Source organism: Petaurus breviceps, unplaced genomic scaffold (genome assembly GCF_028583685.1).
Source record: "Petaurus breviceps papuanus isolate PSGF00001 unplaced genomic scaffold, PetGlider_PUasm1.0 91041, whole genome shotgun sequence".
NCBI classification, from domain to species: Eukaryota; Metazoa; Chordata; class Mammalia; order Diprotodontia; family Petauridae; genus Petaurus; species Petaurus breviceps.
In genome coordinates, this window is record NW_027187400.1 from 7,886,096 (window position 1) to 7,912,472 (window position 26,377).

Sequence of the window (26,377 nt, forward strand, 5' to 3'; positions counted from 1 at the left end):
CTCTCTTTCTCTCTCTCTCTTTCTTTCTTTCTTTCTTTCTTTCTTTCTTTCTTTCTTTCTTTCTTTCTTTCTTTCTTTCTTTCTTTCTTTCTTTCTTTCTTTCTTTCTTTCTTTCTTTCTTTCTTTCTTTCTTTCTTTCTTTCTTTCTTCTTTCCCCCTGTTGATCATCAGAAGATGAAGTTTGCCTAAATGTCAGCAAAGCATCTGATAGTCTCCTGTGCTATTCTTGTGAACAAAGCAGAGAACATAGTCTGGACAATAGTAAAGTTAGGTGATTTCAGAGCTGGTTAAAGTACTGGTAAAGTAAAGACTAGTCATAAGTCATTAGGATTTCAATCTACAAAAAGGTTTCTGGTGGAGTGCGGGCCCTTCCCGTTCCCTCTGCCATGGAGAGCATCTTCATGGCATCTGGTTTTCCCTGTTGCCATTTTCATCCCCAACCCCTCTCCCAGCCCTGGGAGTGGGAGCTTCCCACAAGGGGAGCCAGCAAGTGGGCTTTGTGCCCCTCCCCCCATACTCTCACACACAGGTACCTTTCAGCCTTCACTGATCTCTCAGGTAGAAAATTCTTATCTCTTCAAATTTTCTGAAAAAGTTGTGTGTTCAGTTTATTCCCTTTCCCTCCACAAAATGCCATCTTGGATTATACTTCCCAGGATAAATGTCACCCCACCCTGGGCATAAAATGTTAATTCCTTGAAATTTAAAAAAAAAAAATTATGTCTTTTAAAATCTCTATATGTAGAATAGACCAGACTGAACCAGTTTGAACTGGATTGGACTAGTTTGAAAAAGATTTGTCCAGAATGGATCATTTTGGACCAGATCACCCAGTTTAAACTGGATTAAGCTGGTTCGGAGCAGTTTGGACTGGTTTGGACTGGCCTGTGGCCCATAGGCACTTGATTGTCATACACTTCCCAAGCTGCCTTGCTGCATGCTTCCTTCAAGGGACCTTTCATGGTGTCCAGTCTCTTCTCTGTGCTGGCCAGCCTTGTGTGAATGCTCGCCAGGAGGATATGTTCAGAGGGACTCTGGGTGGGCTCTTCTGAATCCTCCCTGCTTGCTTCTCTTTTATGGCAAAAGTTACTTGCTGTTCCCTTGCTGTTCCCCACAGAACAGTTCCCCTTCCAGCTGTGTGTCTGAATAGGCTTTACTTCCTCTTCTTGGAATCCTCAAGGCCCAGCTCACACTAATGCAGCTAACCCAGACAATAGCTAGCATTTACAATGAAGACAGTTTGTAAAAATACTTAGGAATAAGGGTCTAGTCCCAGCTCACATTTATAATAAAAATGATGGCTTCTGCTAATAGCTAGCATTCATAAACAGCATTTATGTAGTGCTATAAGGTTTGCAAAATACTTTACAGATGCTCTCCTCATAACTACTCTGAAAGGGAAGTGCTATTATTATCCCCATTTTACAGATGAGGAAACAGGTGGACAGAGGCAACATGACTTGCCTAGGGTCACACAGCTAGTAAGTGTCTGAGAGCAGATTCGAACTCAGGTCTTCCTGATTCCAGGTGCAGGATTCTATCAGATGGATGTTGTCTCGGCCTGCTGACATCACATTAAGGATCATTGATTACAGCATTAGACTTGGCCTTTAAAATGGAGAGCAGAAGCAGAGAGATAGCAAGAAAGAAAGAAATTTGAAGACACTGAGATGAGAGAGACTATCCCAAAAAGCCAATCTGTACCCCTTGAGGGAAGCTGACATGGCTACAGGAGAGGAGCTCCCCAGGGACGGCAGTAGGCAGTGGTGATGAGTGACGGTCAAACGGCTTCTGGGCCAAGCCGGGAGCTACAGCAGAGGAATGGTGGGGAGTGGGGCGATGACAGAGTTTCTGGGTCAAGAGAATGACTTACTGAACTAATTAGGGGATGAATCTGAAGAGCGTTTGGAGACAGAGCCAAACCCCGACATCGCCCTTCTCTGGTACAGTGAGTTCTTGGACTGTGCAGGTCTAGAGCTGGCTCTTCAGCAGTCCTGGGTTCTTTTCCCTTGGTGGAGACACTCAGGCGAAGGGTAGTGCTATGATTTTGAAAGTCCCTGAGGAAGGTGGAACTTATCAGAGGAAAAGGTCTTGAATCTAGCACTCTGAGGCTCATTGAAATTTGTGCTATAGAAGGGTAGGGGGCACAAAATGATTATTTGGAAGCCAAGACTGAATCCAGCCAGTATACACCCTGAGTTTTGGTTTAAGACCACAGGTTCTACTAAAACATGGTGCCCAGAGTTGAATCTGATGCTCCAGATGCAGTCAGAGTATTCCTTGCTCTGGACCAGACCTCCATTAATTCAGTCTTGGATCAGATCAGAATTTTTTTTTAACTGGTCTCTTGGACCAGAATGGTTTCCTTGAAATCCAGAGAGGAATCAATTCAATAAGCCCTTGATAAGCACCTACTGCTTCCAGGGACTGTGGGAGGCCATAGAGCTCCATAGGTGAAAATGAAATGGTTCCTGCCCTCAAGAGGATTATGTTCTACTAGGGGGATACAATGAGCAAAGAGACAAAGAAATACAAAGAAATTTCTGCAGGCTGGGGTGGAGAGCACTGACCCCTGGGAGAGTCAGAAAATGGCACCATCTGAGTTAAACATTGCAGAGAGTGCAGGATTCCTGGGGCAGGCGAAGAAGGACAGAATCTCAGGCATGGTGGACAGGACAGGCAAAAGCTTGGAAATGGAATATCAAATGTTGTGTATGGTGAACGGTAGGGTCAGTTTGGCAAGGAAGGAAGGTGTGTGTGAGGGACAATCACTCTTCTTTGAGTTCTTGAAAGATATTTCTTTTGCAAAGTCAAACAACTGTTAAGTGTCAGGGATCCGAACCCAGGTTGCCTGACACCTAGGCCAAGAGAACTTCTATGATGCTTCTTTGCTGTTCTAGAGTGTTACCTACCAAGGTTTTAGGGTGGAAGGGAACAGGTCTAGAAGGTGGAGGAGAAGGGTTTGGAGAGGAGAGGGAAGAAAGTGGGGCATGACCAGGGCTGAGAAAGCACTTGGTTTTAGGCCTTACCCGCCTACCCAAGAATTGGTGGTTGACTGTGTAACCAACATATTGATTCAAACGTGAACTTGGAAACCTTTAGCAGAGCCACAGGGGAGTGGGTGTCGCTGAGTTCTTGTGGCTAATAAGTGAGGCTCTTTAACAAACACTTTAAAAGCCCATATGGCCTGAGGTCTTAAAGCCAGAATCACCTGTCCTTATGGAGGAACAGGCAGTGGGTGCACGCCTGCCCAAACAAGCTCTGGGTAGACCCTACTACATTCTCAGGGCAGTGGTTAGTGAAAGTCGTCCTTGGTCTGGGCTCTGCTGTGAATCCGCTGTGTGACTTTGAGGCAGTCACTTTCCTTCTCTGTCTTTGCTTTCAGCTTTTGTACAAATGAGGTGGTTGAACTAGATAATTTCTGAGGTCTCCCGTAATTCCACCATTCTTTGGTGTAAGAGCTATTGCAAGGCTAATATTTTATGTTCTAAGGCTCTTCCCAGCTCTGACATTCTCCATCCGAGGGTCCTTCTCCAGATGATAGTGTACTTTTAGAAACGTTTAGCTGTGACATTCTATGATCCCAGTTCTTGGAGAGCTCTTTCCCAGTGCCCTGCCAGGCCTGGAGGATCACTCAATATTCCTTTGATTTCAGAGAAGTTAGAGGTTCCAAAGTCCAATGAGATTGTCTCCAGGGGACCATCGTCTTCCATCCCTTGCCTGTGTTGTGAGGACAAGGAGTGAGGAGATGTGATTCTGACCCCTCTCGGTGTCCAGGAGGTTGGGTAGGGACAAGTGGCTGTGAACTCTCTTGGGATCATAGGCAATGGTAACTCCTGGTGCTGATCTGGAGAGAAGACAAGCTGACTGAGCTGGGAAAAGGGGATAGGGGGATAGGAAAGCATTTTTGACAGTTAAGGGTTTTTGCAAAACTTTCTTGGGTTTCGGAAAATCTTGTTTCCCCCTCATTTACACCATTGTTTTTCAAGGGAAATTGAATTAAAAGGTGGATTGGTGGGTAAGAATTACAAGGGGAAGAGAAGGCGACATGTTTTTCTAACTAATAAGGTCACAGGCTATGCCAAGTATGCTGGGGGCACTTCTCTCCTCATCTGGGACCACCAGGGCAGAGAGGTGCCTCCGAATAAGCCTTAACCACCTCCTGCAATGGCCAGAAGCCCTGGAGACAGGCCAGTGGGAGCCCTGCTTGTGAGAGCTGTCTGCATCAGATTTAGTGGTCAGTTTTCCCAATAGGGCAGAAAAATTGATCCTGAGAATGTGCTCAGCTTTCTACCCCCAAACACTACCCTCGTAGTCTCCTTCTGGGGCAGTTCCCAAGTCTAGAACTAGTGAGTATATATGAAGTCTGGGAAACATATGGAAGGGAGGAGTTAGTAGACAAGGCCCTTTGAATCCTAGGAACATTCCATGAAATGTTAGAAACATGTCACAGTTGGGAGAGCCCTTAGAACACAGAACATCAGAACTGGGAGGGATTTAGAACACAGGATGTCAGAGCTGGGAGGGCCCTTAGAACACAGAACATCAGAGCTGGGAAGGCCCTTAGAATACAGAAAATCAGAGCTGGGAGGGGACTTAGAACACAGGATATCAGGACTATAAGGGACCTTAGAATATTTAATGCCAAAAGTTGGAGGGCCCTTAAAACCCAGGATGTCAGAGCTGGGAGGGCTTTAGAACACAGAATGTGGGGGTGGCTAGGTGGTGAAGTGAATAGAGCATTGGACCTGGAGTCAGGAGGACTTGAGTCTAAATCTGGCCTCAGGCACTTAACTCACAAGAAAACTGGCTGTGTGACATTGGGCAAGTCATTTAACCCCAAGTGCCCTCCAAAAAGCAAAAAAAAGAACACAGAATGTGAGAGCTGGGAGGGCCCTTACAACCCAGGACGTCAGAGCTGGGAGGGCCCTTAGAACCCAGGATGTCAGAGATGGGAGGGCCCTTAGAACCCAGAATGTCGGAGCTGGGAGGGTCCTTAGAACATAGAATATCAGAGATGGGAGGGGCCTTAGAACATAGGATATCAGAACTGGGAGGGCCCTTAGAACCCAGGATGTCGGAGCTGGGAGGGCCTTAGAACACATAATTGTTCAGTTTACTCTAATCCCCAGACTGAGGCCTGAAATGCCCAAATCAATCATTACCCTTTGACCTTGACACCCTGTCCAGCTTTCCTGGCAGTTGGGTAGAACACCAACCTGGGAATGAGGAGATTCCAGATTTAGTGCTGGCTTTGCTAAGAACTTGTTATATGGTCCTGGTCCATTCACTTTCTCCCACTTGGCCCCAGTTTCATCATCTATAAAACAAGATGGTCTAAAGAGGTAACCCCCAAAGTCCCTTCTATTTCTGGGATCTCACATTCAAATGCCCTTTATTCTAAGTTCCTGGAACTCTAAGTTTCAGGTCTAACGTTTTGTGATTTTAAGAATCAGAGCTGGAAGAAGCCTTGGAGATCAGCTCATCCAGCTTCCCCACCTCATTGCCGAGGAAACTGAGACTGAGAGTGGATTTGTCCAAGGTTCCAATCCACACAGAGCAGGTAAAAGAGGCCACCTTAGAAACCAGGTGCTGCTGGGCCTCTGCTCTCTGCACTAAATCTGCTGCCTCATCCGCCTCCTAGCCCAGGCTGCCAGAGGCCACTTTGGGAAGGGCTCACCTTTAAGGTCAGTGAGCAGAGACAGGCCAGTGGCTTTGCCTCAGCTAAGGAGGCAAGGCCAGGCCAGCCGAGGAAGCTGGTGTTAATAAGCTGAAACCATAAGGCTGGGCTCTGCTGGGGACCTAGGCAAAGGAGCAAGCTGAAAAGCAGATGACAGCTCTGGCTTCTGCCTTCCTTTCACAAATTGAAAACCCTTCCAGGGGGGCCAGTTTGGATTGAAGGAATTTACCTTGTTAAAAAAAATATTTAGACTTACTTAAATTGTAAAAATAAGTGTCACTACTGGGAAAGGGAGGCCCCATCTGATCAAGAGAGTGAAGGGAGGGAAAGAGAGAAAGAAAAGGCAGTTGTGTGAATACTGCAAATATGTCCATTGTGGCTAAGTGCCTCAGCCTGGCATTCGAGGCCTCAACAATCTCCTCCACTCACCCCAACCCCCCCCCTCAATCTACAACTGATCTTCTCAACAGTATCTCAGGGCCCAAAGACCCACCCACCACCACCCAGGGGGGCCTGGCTTCCCCTCTCTTACCTTCCCATTCACTTCCTCCCCCTCTAGATCACTGGAATGCCAGAATGCCTTAGGAGTCACTAACATTGTTACTTCAAGTGGAATGGAAGACCCCTGGGCCTTGCCAACTGCCACTCTGCTTCCCAGACCCCTAGCATGGTCATGCAACCTCCTGAAGCCTCAGGGTCCTGGACTTTGCCTTGGACCTTAGACTATATATGGTTAGAGCTGGGAGGGCCCTTAGAACACAGGATGTCTGAGCTGGGAGGGCCCTTAGGACACAGGATGTCAGAGCTGGGAGGGCCCTTAGGACACAGGATGTCAGAGCTGGGAGGGCCCTTAGAACACAGAATGTCAGAGCTGGGAGGAATCTCAAAGCAGAGAATATTAGAACTGGGAATGGGTGTTGGGAGCCTGGGGGGAGGGGCAGGAACGACCATCTAATTACAAGCTCTCATTTTACAGAGATAACTGAGGAACAGAGAGCAGAAGAACCTGGGTCACAGAACCACTTCATGATGAAGCTGAAACTAGGGCTTTGAATCCTGCCATCAGTTCTTTAGCCCTTTCACTGCACGATATTTTCCTTCTCCCTGCATAGTGTTAGTGATCACAATAATAATGTGCCCCCCCTCCCCGCCATGCCCTGCATGCCCCCTCCCCTCTTCTTCACCTCCTGGCTTCCTTGGTCCCATTCAGCTGCCATTTAAAATCCCACCTTCCTCAAATCGTTCTGTATTCCCCTTAATTTGATGCCTTCACTGGGGTGATGATCTCCAGTTTATTCTGCGTACAGCTTGTGTATACACAGTTATTTGCGTGGTTTCTCCCCACTGCTTCTTGAGCACAGGGATTGTCTTTTGTGCCTTTAGGGCAATGCCTGGCTGTAGTAGGTTCTTGATAAATTCTTCTTGACTAATGGACTGTTTTTGACCAACCTTGATGCCTTGGATGTTTAATAAGTAGATCCTCTGATCTTTGAGGAAGCCAGAGTATAACTGTCCAAAGGAGTGGTGGCCCTTTCCAGGTCCCCCTTAGGAGGCCGCAGTCTCCTCCCCACAAAGGGGCTGCCTCAGATCATTGCTGGGCTCCTCTTGGAAAGAAACCTTCCGAGTCTGGAACACATCCCTTCCTCTCAAAGTAAATCTCTCTCCTCCAAGGGTGGGGCTCATTTTTGCAAACAGTCAATGTATTTTGGATGTTGAAACTGGGGGATCTGGCTGGGGAATGTGGTTTGGAGAGAAAGACAAGGTGTGTTAATAAAGGAGCGAGAGGAATTGATGGAGGCAGGGTGGCATAGGGGAGACCTGGGAGTGGGGAGGGTTCCTACCCTTATGGCACTGGGACTGACCTATGGTGGTGATTAAGGGTAATATATAGTCTTGGGGAGAGACCACACTAGAGAACGGGAGTAATGGGGCAAGGTCCGTCAACAGTCATTCATTAAGGGCACCTAAGAGTTAGATGGTCCAGTGAATAGGACTTGAGGTGAAATTCAGTTTCAAATACTTACTAGCTGTATGACCCTGGGCAAGTCACTTAAACCCTATTTGCCTCAGTTCCTCATCTGTAAAATGGGTGCACATTACAGAAGAAAATGGCAAACCACTCTAAGTATCTTTGAGAAGATCACACAGACATGACCAAATAACTAAACAACACTAGTTAGTTTAGTTAGGCACTGTGCTAAGGGGGAAGGATACACAAAGAAAGGCAAACACAAAAAACAAAACCCACAAACACCAAAAAACAGGAAAAAACCAATACAACAAAACCCCCACTGACCATGTCCTCAAGAAGCTTACATTCTGAGACATGTTTGTCTAAATATGAAAATAACCAGGTGCATACAGGAGATGTGCCTGGTGGATGGAAGGGAAGCTGAGAGGATAAGGTTCCTGCATCCCCGGGACCTAGCACAGGGTAAGCATTTAGTAAACACCTTTTGTATGCATCTGATCCTAGAGATTAACACACGGCTTAATAAAAATGTTTTGTCATGATTGTGATGTGACCATGAAGCTCACAGTCAGTCCAAGAGCATTAGGTGGATTGGTTTCTGTCCCTAGAACTCCCCAGTCGAAAGCTATGAAGTACCACATCTGTGAAAGCAGGTTTTTTTTTTTAACTCGATGCATTGAAATCTTGAGACTGAGGCAAGCTGGATTCGACACTATCTCTCACGGTGAAACTTTCGGGCTTCCCCCAGACCTATAAATCATCAGTCATATCTCTCAATGACTCAGTGTGATTAATAAACAACCACACCTTGCATAGACTGAAAGAATTGTACATATTATTCTGTTTCAATTGTATGTCCATGCTATTATGATGAATAAAGTACAGATTGACTTAAAACCATCCAAATAGTAGCTTTTAAAAACTATTGTCTATTTTAAAATCAATAGATATTAATAGGACAAATGGTGTGTGTGTGGGGGTGTCCAACAAATGGTTTGAAGTCGAAAAAGGCTCTTATATTTAAAATGTCAGGAGCTGCTTCCTTGTCCAGAATTCTGATTTTTACAGGTGAAAAAATTGAGTCAAAGAGATTTGAAATCACTCCTGCTAGGTCCCAGAGCTAGCAAGCTACAGAGCTGGGATCTGAATCTGGATCTGCCTTCCAATGCCAGATCGTTCCATTAGGCCTCTGAGTTACCTTTCCAGCCTTGTTTCAGTTTACTTTCTTCCATTCCTTCCCTATGTGAGTTCCTTGAGGGTAGAAAAAACTAGTGGCTTTGGGGCTTTCATACTCACTTGGGTAGGGTCACAGAGCTTAACCTCACTTTGCTCACCATTTCCTCATGTGTAAAATGGGTCAGTGGTTCTTGTACTAACGATTTATATTATGAGGTCATGCTTTGAAACATCAGAAAGGAGTCACAGGAGTTTGGTCTAAACTCAGCACTTACCATCTGTATAACATCGGATAAGTTACTTCTACTCCCCCGAGAACTCAGTTTCCTTATCTGTAAAAGGAAAGGTTTAGATCAGATGTCCTTTGAGATCTCTTACAGTTCTTAAATATTTCTGGGCTATAGAAACAGGAGTTCTTCTGATCTTTGAATCCCCTACAAAGAGAAATGGTTCAAGGCAGAGGAGTCACTTAAATGTTATGGCAGGAACAATTAATCAATTGGTCAATAAACATTTATTGAGCACCTACTGTTCTTGAGTCTGTCTCAGGTAAAGTTTCTATCGGATGCCTTTTTATGGTGGCAATATGTTAGCCACATCTCCTTCCCATTCACTGGCTAGAGCCTGAATAATGTAGGACAATTACCAGCTGTGTGACCTTGGACAAGGCATATAACTTGTCTATGACTCAAGTTCTCTCATCTGCAAAGGGGAGGCTAATAAGACGGGGACGACTTACCTCCAAGGGTTGTCATGACGGTCAAATAAGGGTATGTAGGTAAAATCTCTTTATAGACCTTAAAGTGCCGTGTAAATACCGGCAATTACTGTCATATTGTAGTATTACCACCACGTGGGACCCAACTGCAGAGTCCTGATGAAAATGGGGTGGGATGAACCTAGGGGGCTGGGAAATGGGTCAACCTGAGCTCAGGCAGGGAAAACTAAACAGGAAACTTGAAGCCAACCCACCAGCTCTGGCCCTCAAGCCTGAGAAACCATCCTGCTAGAAAAGTAAAGAAATAAGGCCCAACTCAACCCAAAGGCCAACCCCACCCCAGCCCTCTGCCATGTTTCCTCGAATGCAGGCTGGTACAGGGTGGTGGGGACCTGCCGGGGTTGGGGCTCTGAGAATCTAAGTGGGGAGGGAGAGGGGGCTAGAGCTTGTGGGCAGGTGGGTGGCTGTTTGGGGGAGGAAATGGGCGTTCCACCCACCCACCCCCATCCAAGCCCCTCTAAGAACTCTGGGAAGAACCACTTCAAAGGGTGCAGCTGACAAACAGCTCCAGACCCACAACGCTCTCTTGTCACTCACTCACCGGGAAACAAAGAGACCTTTGTTCCCCATTGGTTTAGAGAAAAAATAATCACAAGCCTTAGAGCTGTGAAGCTGGAAAGGGGACCAGAATGTGAATGAATGGGAAGAAATATAGACTTGGAGTCAGGAGGCCCGGGCTCCCATCTTGGCTATGATACTTGGGACATCTGTGACCTTGGACAAGCCATGTCACCTCAGTTTTCTCATCTGTAAAATGGGGAGAATAATACTTACCAATTCCTACCTCACAGGATTGTTGAGAAACAAAGACAAGAGATACATATGGTATTATCCCTTTCTGAGGGCAGTTGGTAGCACAGTGGATAGAGGGCTGGGCCTGGAGTCAGGAAGACTCATCGTTGTCATGAGTTGAAATCTGGTCTCAGAGGCTTCCTAGCTGTGTGATCCTGGGAAAGTCCCTTAACCTTGTTTGCCTCAGTTTCCTCACCTGTAAAATGAACTGGAGAAGGTAATGGCAAACTGCTGTAGTATCTCCAGCAAGAAAACACTGAGTGGAGTCAGATGGGACTGAACAACAATAAAAACCCTTCTCTGATCATGGGATGTTAGGGTCTAGGGCTGGAGGCAACCTTGCCACTTATTTCGTCCAGTCCCCTCATTTTACAGAGGAGGAAACTGAGGCCCAGGTACATTAAGTGATTTGCCTGATTTGAACCCAGACCTTCTAATGCTAGAGTTAGAGCTCTTTCTATTGTTATAAAACCACTCAAGAGGTAATTGGACCCAGGCTCCCACCTCTAATCAGGACCACAGCTAAGCCACTTGGGCTACCAAGGAGAAGGAAGACTCTGGATTCTTCCACAGTCTCAGGCCACAAATTGGAGTACTCTGACCCTCTCCGTGTCCAATGGGAATGCCTCTTGCTTATACCATGTTCTTTCCCATCATCTGTTTACTGAATCATACATTTAGAACGGAAAGGGACCTCACAGACCCTCTAGTTCAATGACTCTATTTTACAGATGGAGAACTGGGGCCCAGAGACATGGATTGGTTTGCCCAAAGTCACCCTTGAAGTATGTGGCAGAGGCAGGAATCCAGGATTTGATCTTCTTCCCACTGTTTCTCAAGGAGATTCAACTTCCCCCTGCCTAAAAGGAACAAAAAACGCTGGATTGGGTGACAGTAGTAGGGCTGGAGACTGGGCTTCCTGAATCTAGCTTATGTAAACCCACTTTCTTATCTAGAAAATGGCCTTGATAATGTTTGGCCTCCTTAATGCCAATAGACCCCCTGATATGAGAAAAGTGGAATCACAGAGACCTCAGAGGTTTTCTAGTCTGATCTCTTCATTTTACAGACAAGGAAACTGAGGCCCAAACTCATACAGATAGGAATCAGAGGCAGGATTTGAATGCCGATCCTCTGGCCTCCAAGTCAGTATTTGTTCTACTGTACCATTTCTATACTGTAAATTACCAGAGAAATGGGAATCCTTATACGACAGCAGATGTGGCATCTTCTTCATGCCTTTTGTTTCACCCGCAGGACCTGGCACAGATCTGGGCACACAGTAGGTGCTCAGGACATGCTTATGGACCAAGTAATTGATTAGATAAATTCATCAAAGCTCAGGATAATTGTCTGTGAGATGGGTGGAATGAGTTTCTCTCTACTTAAACAGTCACCACTGGTTCTAGCCCTCTAAGCAACTGATTTAGTGATAGGGAAAATGATGAAGTAATGAAGAAAAGGCTAATAATATATATTAAATTTAGAAGTATGGCAAGTGTACATTTTTTCTTCTGGGGGCCAGTTGTTAAATATTTGCCAGAATGCCACTAGAAAGATACCCTCTATTATAGATTTCTGAAAGGCTTCCCAAACCTTCACACAGATTGACAAGTAGCACATATTTCTTATCCTTTAAGACGTGTCCTCCATGCCAGTCCCCAAATTACAGATAAATTGGGGCAGCTAGGTGGCACAGTTTATAGAGCACCGGCCCTGGAGTCAGGAGGACCTGAGTCCAAATCTGGCCTCAGACACTTAACATAAAACTAGCCATGTAACCCTGGGCAAGTCACTTAACCCCAATTGCCCTGCCCCCCTCCCAAAAAAAGCGAAAATAAATAATTTTTAAAATGATTACAGATGAATGAAAGAACTATGGATGGAAATTTCAAGGAGGCAGATTTCATGGCACTATGAGAAGACCCTCAAACATGGAGCTGGATGACCAGGATTCCAGTCTCAGCTCTGTTATGTACTATTAGTGAGCAATTGTACCCCTCTAACCTTCGACCATCTTCTACCAAATGAAGAGACTGGAGGGTCTCTAAGGCTTCTTCTAGCTCTAGCACAAGGAAAGACTTCTTCAAAATCTGAACTGTCCAAAAGGAACATGGCCTGCCTTGTGAGACCTAGCTAGACCAGAGGGTTCTATAAGGAGAAAAGGGGGAGTCCAAGCTGAGGAAGCCAGGTGGGCCAGACTGGGCAGTGAGGGCCCTGACTGCCAGTTTGGCCTAATTTAACAGGTAATATCTTTTTTTTTTCATTTTGGTCCTGGACTTGTAATTTCATCTATGTAGGTAAGTCTCAGTGTGGAAACTCCATTCTCTGATGCAGATGGTCAAGCCAACAAACATTTATTAAGCACCTACTATGTACCAGGAACTGTGCTTGGCACTGGGGATGCAAAGAAAGGTAAATGACAGCCCCTGCCCTCAAGGAGCTCATAGTCTAATGGGGGAGACAACATGCAAATGAAATATAAGACAAATCGGACATAAACAAGAGAGGGAAGGCTCTAGCATTATGAGAAGCAATTTGCTTATGACTTAGAGTTCTAGTAGTTGTGACTGACCCTGACTCATGTAGCCAGCATGTGCCAGAGAGGCCCCTGGAACACAGGCTTTCCCTATGCCCAGACTGGCTCTCCATCCACTAGACCAGTGTTGTTTATCACTTGGATGTATCATACTCAGCTAATGACAATAGTATTAAATCTAGAAGAATAACATCTAGCATTTATAGCACACTTTAAGGTTTGCAAAAGCATTTTTATATGTTATCTTAGGTGGGTGCTATTATTATCCCCATTTTACAGATGAGAAAACTGAGGCAGATAGAGCATAAGTGACTTGACCAGGGTCACTAAGATAGAAAGTATTTAATCAGGATTCGAATTCAGGTCTTCCTGACTCCAAGTCCAGGACCCTATCCAGTGCAACACCCAGTTGCCTCTATTAAATAACCATTATTGACCATTAACACTAATTTTTCAGCTCCTTGAGAGAAGACCCTGACTCCATCTATCTGTGTATTTCCAGTGGTGAGCATAGCACCATCCACAGAGTAAATAAATTATAAGTAATTGTTGGATGAAGGGGTAAAAGTGATGGCGGGCGGGGAGGAGAATTCTAGACTGTGGCTTTATGAAGGTGAAGAAACTCGCTCTTTTGATATAGAGGTAACTTAGTCTTAATGAGCTGTCTGGGGTACTGAGGAGTGAAGGAGTTTGCTCAGGGTCATGAAGCCATAAGATCATAGATCTGAGGGGCTGGAAAGGGACCTGAGAGGCCACTTAGTCATTGCCCTACTGATGGTGAGTGTAGAAGAGAGACTTAAATTTAGGTTTAAGAGAATCTGAGTCCAGCCCTTTATTCACTTCTGAAAAGCCTACATTTACAAAATGTAGGATTGGAAATGCAGGAAGGCCAGTCCTTTAGTGAGAGTAAAGAGTACTGGATGGACACCTGGGATGGTTCGCTGGAGTCCACGGAACATCCAAAGGCCTAGCGGAGATCCTCGCTGGAGACTTTGTTAGAGGACAGAGCTAACAATGACCCAGGATGAGAAGATCATTGTAGGAAGGATCCAGGCAGAGGAGATCACAGAGCCACTGAGTTCTTGAAGTATTGTTTAATTCCTGTGATCCTATGAATTCAGGTAATATTATTTTACCCTGTGCTGAAAGAAATCTTCCATGATTACTACTCCAGCACATGCCTCATCATGACAAGAGCCTCCGTTCTCAAAGACCAAGCTAATGGAGTTCACACTCTGGCAAACTCTATCATCCTAGAGGACGTTGGGGATAGACTGTGTAAAACATAGTTGGGGATAGACTGTATGGCCTCTGAGGTCCTTTCCAGGACTAGAACTATAGAAGTGAGAGGATCCAATGGTCCTGCTGTCTTAGGACTAGCCTTTAGGTATAGGAGAAGTAAGCACAGTAGGCTGGCAACTTAGTGATGAATTCTTTGGCCTTGGCAAACGCATGAACCAAAGGAAAACACAAAATGATCTCTCATCCTGTGTGCCCCTTTTCTCTTTCTGCAGTGATGGGGACAAGACGTCAGAAAGGGGACCAGAAAGTACAAAAGCATCACCTGGTTTTTAGGCCTTCCATCAACATTAATGTAAGAGCTGATTGTCTAAACACAAGATCTTTTGCACAATGACCCATTGGGTCAGGATGACAAATCCATACCACATCAGAAAAGATATTTTCACCATACATGAAACCAGAAGATAAAGAGAAGCTTCAGCTCAATGAAAGTAAGGCTCATAGCTTCTCCTCATAGAGATAAACAAGGAATTGTCAAGAGTAGGTTTCTTTGTGTACCCAAAGGCTAGCAAAAATTATTCACCATTTCATGGGACTGTTGGTCATTTTGTCTTGGGGTCCTCTTGAAAGACAAAAAAAATAACAGCAATTTATGACCTATCTGTCACCATGGATGAAGGGGTACAGAAATCCTATGAACTTTACAAGGTCTTTCAAACCAAGTCAACTAGTAGATGGTCCAATGGCACATATATAAGTGATTCAGAAATGCCTACCAGTCTTTTCCTGCTTATTAAGATACAGTCAATTTCATTGAGGGAGGGTATTATTCTGTGCTTATCATGTTCTGTACTTTCTGGTTTTCATCTGGAAAAAATGTATCCACAATATACAGGCAAGAGACTTTTGAACAGTCTTCAAGATTGCCTTCATTATTTTTTACTGTAATTTTTTTTTTACCATCCTTTCCTATGCTATTCAAATTAGTCTCTAATTCAATTAAATTCAACAGGCACTTACTATATATGTCCGATACTGTGCTAGGTCTTGGGTCTACACAGGCAAAATCAAAACAGCCCTTACCAAGGTTTTGGTTTGTTTGGGTTTTTTTTTTTTTGGTAAATGCTTCTTCTTTTATTAAAAGCTTAACCATTATCAACAAACAAAAGCATTTCAATACACAAAGAACATGATGACCACAATAGGAATAGAAAGTCCTCTGAACTCTGATCACAGCAATAAACAATGTTGACTTCCGAAGACTGAGAATGAAATCTAGCTCCCAACTCTTGGCAGAGAGGTGACCAGCTAGCAACGCTGACTGAGATGTGTGTTCTGGGCTCAATTGTTTGGCTGGACTGTACTTGTCCGTGGCCACGTTGCCTCCTCCAATCTAATGGAAAGTCCTTGATGGTCTCATTTTTGTCTGTCTGGCTCTGGGTTTGGTGCCCTGTTAACTTAAGGAGGTGCATGACAAAACACTAGCTGACGGTTAGATTGATGAGATCCCTGCTCAACTGAGATACTGAAGAACATTTGGAAGGAGCTTTAGAACCCATCAAATCCAATCAGCAAGTTTACAAATGAGGAAGTTCAGACTCCAAAATGTTCCACTGCCTAAGATCCCCTGCGTAATAAAGCTGGGATCTGTACCAAGTCAAGTCAAATGAGGCCAAGTGCCTGCTATGACCCAGGCATTGTGCAAAGTGCTAGAGATCCAAAAAAGGTCAGAGACAAGCCCTGCCCTCAAGGAGTTTACAGTCTAATGACCCAGGTCTTCTGATTCCCATGGCTGTAGTGCTTTATAATTCATAAAGCACCCCATTCATAACACTCCTTGATGTGCTTAGAGCAAGTATTACTCCATATTACAGCTGAGGAAATTGAGGCTAAAGATGCCGATCGATTTGCCCAGGGCCATGTAGGTAGTAAGTGTTAGAGCCAATTTTAGCTATGGGCCACTTAAGATCATTTTCTACCCCAGTCTACCTGCAAGTGTGTGTCAGAGGTGACTTGAATGTGGGTCTTAGGGATCTGAGTCTAATCCTTTATCTACTTATACCTTAAGGTATGGTAACTTTCTTTTTCTGAAAGGTATGATAAAAGTCTATGATAACTCGATGTGATATGAGCCCCCATTGCCATGACTGATTATGAATGAAAAGGAGAACTGGACATGAATGCTGGGTCTGGAGATCATGTGACCCCAGTCTCATCCAACCAGATTGCTTGGGTTGAAATTCTGCCTCTGAAACTTTCTACCCGTGTGACCCTGAGCAAGTCACCTAACGGCCATTGGTCTCAGTTACCTCCTCTGAAAAATGGGGGGGTGGGGGCGGGGTTGAGCTAGATGGCCTTTGAAGCCCTTTTGAGTGCTGATCTGTGACCTTACAAACCCTGAAGTAGTGAAGTCACTACCTCTTCCCAGAAATCTCCCAAGCCCAAGAAAGTCCGAGGAACCAGCAAGAACCGCTCCATCCCTGTATTACTGGGAGGAATTAAGGTTTGGCCCATCTCTAACCCAGAAGTTTCTCTCTTAATGCCTTGGGGGAGTTGGGGCTGCTGTATACATGTGAGTTGAGCTAAACTGCAGACAAGGAGTGGGGGTGGAGGGGACTGAAACCCCTGGGGGCCCAGCTCCTGAGATCACAGAGGTTGCTTGCAAAGGAGAAGGCTCAGTCCCCCCTTTCCCTTCCCTCAACCACCTCTCCTCCCCCCCCCAACCTCAGCCCCCAGGCCCCTCCACAGTACTGTGGTTTGCATGCAAAGGAAACAACAGCCCAGAGAGCCGAAGGCAAGGCCTGCAGGAGAGGGTTGGGGGTGGAAAGTTACCAGCTGTGTGGAGGTCTTTGAAGCCCAAATTGCTTTTACCACAGCTATTTGCAGCCAACACCACTCCCTGGTCCATCACCACTACCCCCCCCCCAACTCCCAGAAATGGGGTCAGATTCTGAGGCTGTGTACAACAGAATGCATTATCCATGTTCTCTCTGAATACCAATTGACCCAAGCCAAAGTAACCCAATCTAAACCAAACCAATGTAACCCAACTCAATTCAATTTAACCCAACCTAATGTAACTCAACCTAAGTCAATACAATACAACCTAACCTAATGTCACCCTACTATAACCTAACACCCCTTGTGACTAACCTATTACATATAAATTTACCCCAATACAATACAACCTAACTTAACCCAGTCCAACTTCATGGGGTCAATCATGGCTATTTTCATTCTGTATACCAGTTGACCCCAATCCAACCCAAATCAACACAATCAAACATAAGATAACCCTAACTGGAAGCAATACAACCTGATATATTCTAACATGATAGAACCTGACCTAACTCAACTTAACCAGCACAGTATCTGGTATTTAATAAGTGTTCATTGACTGAGTGGTCCAACCTAACTTTGGAGACTCAAAACCTGAGTAGTGGTATCCAACTCAAATAGAAAAGAAGGCCACTAAACCAAGCATAAGGATTCCCATATTGACATAAAAAACACATATTAACATTGTATGTAGCTTATTATATTTTTATTTGTTTTGTTAAATATTCCTCAACTACATTTTGATCTGGTTGAGAGGGACACTTGGGAACAGATTCTGTAGTGTATAGCTAAGGTATTTGTTCATGTATTTTTAGGCCATCCATTGACCCATGAAATCTAATCTAAATTAACTGAAGTAAATCTACCCCAACTCAAACCAATCCTCTGGAATACAAGTCAAATCAGTTCAATCATAATCTAAATCAACCATCTAATCTAACCCAATTCAACTCAGCTCAATAGAGCACAAGCGAACCCAACTCAACCCAAATATAACCAAGGCTCCCCAATCTAATCTCCCTCAATACAACACAGTTTAACCCAACTCAGATCATCTCAATTCAAGCCAACCCAATTCAATATTTTAAAATCTTCTATTGATGTATTTTGTTTTTACAGTTTTTCTTTTACTAATACACACTCCACCACTGAATCATCCCTTATAACAAAGAAAAAGAATTCAGCAAAACCAACCCAAAAAGCAACATAAATTTACAAGAATGTGCAGTATACCCCACAGTCCTATTGAAGCTGTCATTTCTGCCATGGGAGTTGGCTTGACAATACTTTCAGCCCAACAGTAAGCTTATAGTTTAATGCTTTAATTCGAATACAAAAAGCAGTTGTTTCTTCTAGATGTGCAAAAGTTAGTCAGTCACTCAGCATTAAGTGCCTGCTATGTAGCAGATGCTGTGCCAAGTGATGGGGAGAGAAGGAAAGGCAAAAGACAGTCTTTGTCCTCTAGGAGTTCAGAGTCTAAAGGAAGAGACAATAGCCATAGAAAACAACCTATCGACAGGGCTAGAATCAGGAGACTTGAATTTAAATCTGACCTCAGACACTTACTAATTGTGTGACCCTGGGCAAGTCACTTCACTCTGTTCGCCTCAGTTTCCTCATCTGTCAAATGAGCTGGAGGAGGACATAGCAAACCATTCCAGTATCTCTGCCAAGAAAACTCCAAATAGGGTCAGGAAGAGTTGGACATGACTGAACAACAACAACATAGACGGGACATGTTAGATGTCACTAACAGAGTGACTGCAGTGGCATTAGTAGAGATTGGGAAAGGCTTCTTCCAGAGGGGACTTTGAAAGAGACTAGAGAGGTCAGGAGGGGAAGAAGAGGAGGAAGTGAGTTCCAGGCAAGGGAGACACCCAGTGAAAATGCCTGGAGACCAAGGAACATCAAACATAAATATATTATTATAGAATATAGAATATATGTCATTAAACATTATATCAATATAATAGATGGAAACATAAATATAATATATATTAAATATATGATAATACAGCAAACAGAAATTATCAATATTAAATAAAACTAATAGCAGGATAATGACGGCCTATTTCTGATGTCACAGTGGATGGTGCTCAAATGGGAATCAGGAAGATCTGAGTTTAAATCCAGCCTCAGACACTTGCTAGCTGTGTGACCCTGGACAAGTCTCTTACACATTCTTAGCCTCAGTTTCCTCAGCTATCCAATGGGGATAATAATAGCACCTACCTCACAGTGTTGTTGGAGGGTCATATGAGATCACATCAATAAGTGCTTTGCAAACCTTATAGCACTGGGTAAATACTATCTATTATTATTGTATGAGGAGAAGATAGTAAAGATAACATTCATAGTTCTATAGCATGTAAAGGTTTACAAAGAACTTCCCCAGCGGCTGTATGATGTAGGTATTGTCTTTATTTTACATATGAGGAAATCAAGGCTGAGGGAAGAGCTTCTTAACTCCAAGTACAGCCCACAGCCGTCTTTATAATATCCGATGTTCTTTGGTCTAAGTTTCCTTCTAGCTCAAATATTCTGTTGTTCTAAAATCTCTCTCTGCTCTGACATTCTAGGTTCTGAGTTCCCTCCTAGAACTAATAGTCTATAGTGTAGTGATTGACTTCTGATCATAATAGAAAGGTAGGGTGTCCATAGACTCCAAAATATTCATAGCAACATTTTTCATGATAAGCTAAGAATTGAAAGCAAAATGGAAGCCCATCAATGGGAATGGCTAAACATGCTGTAAGAAATAATGTGTGTGATGTATACAGAGAAACATGGGAAGATCTATATGAACTGATGCAGAATGGAGTGAGAAGAACCAAGAAAGCAACATGAATACACAGCAACTACAACAATGCAAGTGGAAAGAACGATGATATACTAAAATATAAAAAAATAAATGTAACAAAATTATAAAAATCAAATGGGATTAGAAGGAAGAAAGAAGACAGCTCTGACTACCCCTTCATGGAAGTGGGATGTCCACAGGTGTCACACATGGCAAATGTTTTCCAGGCTTTTCCAATGTATCGATCAGTTCTGCTGACTCTTTTTTTCCTCTCTAAAAAAAAAATGTTATTTATCATAAGGAATGACTCACAGGGAGAGTGAGGGTAAGGGATATATGGGATACTGTGGTGATGTAAGAAACAAAATATCAATAAAAACTTATTTCAAAGGAAAAAAGAAAGGTAGGGTCTCTAGGTAAGTGACCCTGGCCCAGGGACCCACCCCACAGCCTCAACCCAGCTGCTTCATTTCCGAAACTTGGGTCTGGCCATTTCCCGGCTCTTTTGTCTCCTTTCCATCTGTTGGGTCAGCCAGTATTGATCTCCAATTGGGAAGAAAACAGCTGCTCTTGCTGCTCCACCACAACCCCCCCTCTCCACACACACACACACACGTACATCAATCTATAAAGCTTGCCCTTTCATCCTGGTTTGCCAGTTCTGCCCTTAAGTCCCTCCTCAATCAGTCACGGGGTGGGGGGAGTACATGTGCTTGGATTTATTGAGCCCCAGACTTCGGGATCTCATTCACTTTTAGTTGTCTGCCCCAATTTCCATTAAGAGCTTTCTCAGCTGAGACCCATTGTAGATATTACCAGCTCCTAGAGCAGGAGGGAGGCTCTGGGCTCAAAGAGAATCAGCCCCAGCAGCAGCAGCATGCCTGCAAACCTTCCAACTGCAGGATAGTCAATGGCAGCTCCAGAAGCTTAGGCCAGCTGAGTTAACTTAGAAAAGCTGTAGAGTTAAGAAAGAACTGTGCCCTCAGCCTAGGATTAAAAAAATTTTCTGAGTGAGTTTTTAGTTCAATAGATTAGCTTTATTGTCAGAAGGCAGCAGAATTCAGTGGGCAGAAAAAAACCCTGGGCTTGGGAGTCATGAACCAAGGTTCTAGTCCTGGTTCTTCTCTTTGCTTCTGGTGAAACCTTTACTAAATCTTTTCCTCTCTCAGAGCTTCAGTTCCCAAACTGTAAAAAGAAAATTGGTCTAAGGTGATGTCTCAGATTCCTTCTGGCACTACAGTTCTCTGTTCTAAGGGCCTTCCCACTTCTCACATGCTATGTTCTAAGGGCTCTCCCAGCTCTGACATCCTGTGTTCTAAGAACCCTCCCAGCTCTGACATTCTGGGTTCTAAGAGCCCTCCCAGCTCTGACATTCTGGGTTCTAAGAGCCCTCCCAGCCCAGTCATTCTATGTTCTAAAATCCTTGCAACAACTATTCTGTGCCTCATCTTGCCCTTCTGATGCATAAAGCTCCCTTCCAAACATGTAGAGGTGTCTTGAGAACCAGTGAGCACTTGGAAGGAATTAAAGTATGGATATTTTTTACAATCCCTAAATACTGATTTTATCCTCCTTGGGACCTACAAAGAAAGATAGTTGTAGCCTACTCACTTCCCATGGTGTTCTCTCTCCCAAATCCCTGTCAATATTATCTACTTACACCCAGCTGGAAAATCATCCTCCAAGGAATCTCTCCCATTTGACATCATGTACTCAAACCTACACACACACACCCATTAACACACAAACATACAAACACTCATAGCACATGCACACAGAGGGCATGGACAGCAGCAGGACTGGGTTGACTATAAAGGATTAGACACTGAAATTGGGCTGAGCAGGAGAGTTTGGCAATATCCCCAAAGTCTAGAAAGTCAAGGTGGTAACGTCCAGGAAGGTCAGGGCAATCAGGGAAAAGCAAGAAGTCTCCAAATATCTCTTGCCTATCTCTTGCTCTCATTCACTATTGGAGATGGGGAAGTCTCAGAACCACATTCTCAGACATGAGTCTAAATAAGATTTTCTTAATCTGGGATCTGTGAATTATAGATAGATAGATAGATAGATAGATAGATAGATAGATAGATAGATAGATAGATAGAGATAAATAGATAGATAGATGGATGAATGGATAGACAGATAGATGGATGGATGGACAGACGGATGGATGGATGGATAGACACACACGTGTATATATATATATGCACTATACATACATATTCATATTTGGATAATTGCATTTCAACATAATTGAATTCCTTGGTAAGCCTATATATTTTATTTTGTGCACTTACAAACATTATTCTGAGAAGTCCACACAGATGGGGAGGGGGACGTCTGTTATAAAAAAGGTCAAGAACTCCTGGCTCTAAACAGACTCATCTGCCGCTCTCAGTGTTCACCCACCCCCTACCTCTCTCTTGCTACCTACAGTCAGTTACAGATCAGTGGGCTCCATCAGGGTCCTCTGTTCACCTGGAAAGATAAGAGGCAAAATATTTTTCTCTGGTATCATTAATACCATTGGCATCAAAGTCAGCTGATAATTGATAATGAATCAGCATTGTAGAGACAGGGTAAGCTTGAAAAGTCAACAGACCCACCACCCACCGCCAAAGTCCTTGAAAATGTACAGCATCCTTAGCTACCATTTTCATGCTCCTTGGAATCCATTTGGATCCCATTAAATCTCTATATTTCATGGACCCTGATCTGTTCTCAGCATGTCAAGTCCTGTAATGTAATGCCCAAAAGAAAGGCAACTTCCCAGGTTCAAAATACCAGCATTGGTGCTCTCTATTTTATTCAGTGACAAACCAAGAACAGAGAAGATCAAAACATGACATCATTCAAAATACAGCATTTACTAAGTGTGATTAAATAATCTCCAAGTACTACCCCACCCCAGGATCTTCCAATCATTCAATCAATTACAAAGTCCCTGTTCTAAAATACTACTCCACCCCTAGGCTATACCTTAATTAAGTCCACCACAAAACCCCTCTTCTCAAATGGAGATTAGTTTCCAAACATAGGTAAAGTACCTTCATTTGTCAATCACAGAGCACAATAAGGTCAAAAGTTCCCCACAAAGTCCCTGTTCTAAATACTTCTCCACCCCTAGGCTATACCTTAATTAAGTCCACCACAAAGCCCCTCTTCTCAAATGGAGATTAGTTTCCAAACATAAGGTCAAAAGTTCCCCACCCCTGGATCACAATTGAATCTACCCCAGTTACATCAAGTTTAAACACAGCACTTAATACCCAAATGGAGCTCTTTTCTTCATCTTGACACGAGGCAAGTTCTCAGCAATCTTAGTTCCTGGGGAGACAAGGCTTAGCAAGGCCATAAGATACATTGCCAGTCCCTTCATGAATTCATCCTCTGTCTGTAGAACAGTCCTAGAACCCCTGAACACATTAGCAAAGCCCTCTCCCAGGATTTCTGTAAACATACAACAAGAAAATCCTTCTTCAGGGCTTCTGAACCAACAGAAAGGCTCCCAGACCCCTGCAACAACAGCACTGTCCTTCACCAGTGGACAGTATTCATTCTGTCTGCAGGACAGTCTCCAGACCCCTGCAACAACAGCACTGTCCCTCACCAGTGGACAGTATTCACTCTCTGTCTGCAGGACAGTCTCAGGGCTTCTTAGCGAACAGCCAGGTTCCAGGACTTCTTCAACAAAAGGACTGTCTTTCACCAGTGGACAAATCTGGCAAAACAACATCAAAACAGACAGACAAAGTACCAGCAAAACAGCCATGTCTCCTCAGTCCTTGGCAGCTCAGGGGGGCAGGTCTCAAAAGTCCAGGGCAATTCAAAGCGGCCACCAGCAATTCTCTTAGTCTCTCTCTCTCCACGAGGTGCTGCTTCCAAAAAGATCTTCCACCTCTCTCTAGTGTCTCTCCAAATCTACATCACCAGCTCCTCCCAGTTCAGGACTTTCTTTTCACACCAACAAGCCCATCCCACAGGTGGGATTAACAAACTCTGGGTTTTAACACAATCAATTTGAAAACCAAGCCAATACAGGGGAATCTTTAATTGCCATTACTATCACAAGTCCTCACTCTGAAGTTTTCTTTATATTTATGGTATTTTTTACCTCATGTTTTTATCAGTGACCTAGATGAGCACATAGATGGCTCACTTATCAAATTTGTAGCTTACCCTATCAGAGCATAATAGATTTATGGTATGTAGCTGGAAAGAACAGTAGCATAGATAGCATCATAGAATAGAAGGAATTGGAGAGGCCATCCCATCCAACTCCCTCATTTTACAGATGGGGAAACTGAGGATCAGAGAGGCTTAGTGACTTGATGAAGGTCACACATAATGTCAGAGGCAGGATTTGAAACAGAACTAGGTGTCCCTAATTCCGGGCCCACCATTCTATCCACAATGCTACTCTGCCCCTGTAGAGAAGCTAACACACTGGATAGCAGAGGCTAAGATGAGGAACTAAATCTAATATACATATATGTATACATGTGCATATCTCACATACATACATACATTCACATTTTTAGAAATTTTAATTTCCAAATTCCCTCCCTGCCTTCTCCCTTTCTTGAGAAGGCAAGCAATATAACATAGATTATATATTGCAGTCATGCAAAACATTTCCATACTAGCCATGCTGCAAAAGAAAATGCAAACAAAACCAAAACAAACCAAGAATAATAAAGACAGTAAAAAAAAAAGTATGCTTTGATCTGCATCCAAACTCCATCAATTCTTTCTCTGGAGGTGGATAGTATTTTTCATCAGAAGCCCTTTAGAATTGTCTTGGATCATTGTATGGCTAAGAATAGCAAAGTCATTCACTGTAGATCATCACACAATGTTGCTGTTGCTATGTATGATGTTCTCCTGGTTCTGCTCACTTCACTCAGCATCAGTTCATGTAAGTCTTCCCAGGTTTTTCTGAAACTATCCCACTCATCATTTCTTATAGCACAATAGTATTCCATCACAATCATATACCACAACTTGTTCAGCCACTCCTCAATTGATGGGCTTCCCCTTAATTTGCTATTCAATTTTAACAAGATGAAGCACCCTATCATTTTGCATTGAGTGTGCAACAGTTTCTGGATGATGCTTCAGGCTGATGAATGAGAAAAAGGAGTCTAGGTCACCTGATTTATCTCCATTAAACTTATGGGGCCACATTGAAACTGTCATGTCTGCCGCCAACCTTCATACTTTGAATGATCTTGAGACCAGAATTACAAATGCAATCTTTTCAATCACTGAGCAGCAATTGCTAAAATGTTTTTACCAAGTTCAAAAATTGATTACAGCAACTTATAGCATACAAGGCAATGGTTAGTTTGAATTTTAATAAGAAGGATACCAGTATTTTTAAAATGTAAATAATTTTCCTTCCCAATAATTTTTTTAAAATTTATACCATTTATACTTCTGGGGTTATTAATGCTTAAAAACTGCACTCTGACTTTTGGGACACCTTGTATATTTGTCTATGATTTTCTGAATACATTTCCTACTAGAAGATGCAAACTCTCTGGAGGCAGGGACTGTTTCTTTTTTGCCCTTGTCTTCCCAAATAAATCAGTATATTTTTTTGGAGGGCAAGTGGGGTTAAGTGACTTGCCCAAGGTCACACAGCTGGTTTTTGTGTTCTGTGTCTGAGGTCAGATTTGAACTCAGGTCCTCCTGACTCCAGGGCCGGTGCTCTATTCACTGCGCCACCCAGCCGCCCCTAAATCAATATTTTTAAAGCACGTTTTAAAATATGACAGGCATTGTGCTAAGCTCTGGGGATACAAAGAAAGTCAAAAGACAGTCCCCACCCTTGAGAAGCTCACAGTCCAAGGGGGAGACAATTATGCAAACGACTACAGAGAGACAGAATGTATCTGGGACAAATGGGGGAATCAGCGGAGGGAGGGCACTAGGACCCAGGTGCGACTGGGGAAGGTTTCTTGCAGAGTTTGGTGGAAGCCAGGAGGTGGAGCTGAGGAAGGAGTGGATTCCAGCTGTGCGGGACAGGCAGTGAACGGGCCCAGAGCTGGGAGAGAATGTGGTTCGTTCAAGGAGCAGCAAGGAGACCCATGTCACCAGTCTGCTATGGGGGGCAGTGAAAAAGGAGGAGACCAGGTTTCCAAGGGCTTTATCTGCCAGAATTTTATGTTTGATCCTGGAGGTGATAGGGAGACCCAGGAGTTTTACTGAAAGGGGGAGACAGTCATACCTGAACCTTAGAAACTGACAGCTGAGAGGCTCCTGGGCTGAAGTGGGGAAAGCAACCTCTGAGGAAAGAGCCAGAGGAGCTCTCAAGCCCTCAGCTATTTCCAAACCATTAGGTCTTTATGTCTAAGCAGCTACTAATTAAGTAATTAAGCCTTTTTCCTTATCTGCAGCATAGTAGAAAGAGTTTGGGACTTGGACTAAAGAGGCTCAGCTTACCTGGGGGTAAGTCATTGCCTTCAGGGCTACCATCTGCAAATGTGGGCACTGGACTCGATGGCCACTAAGGCCCTCCCAGCTCTGACATCCTGTGTTCTAAGGTCCCTCCCAGC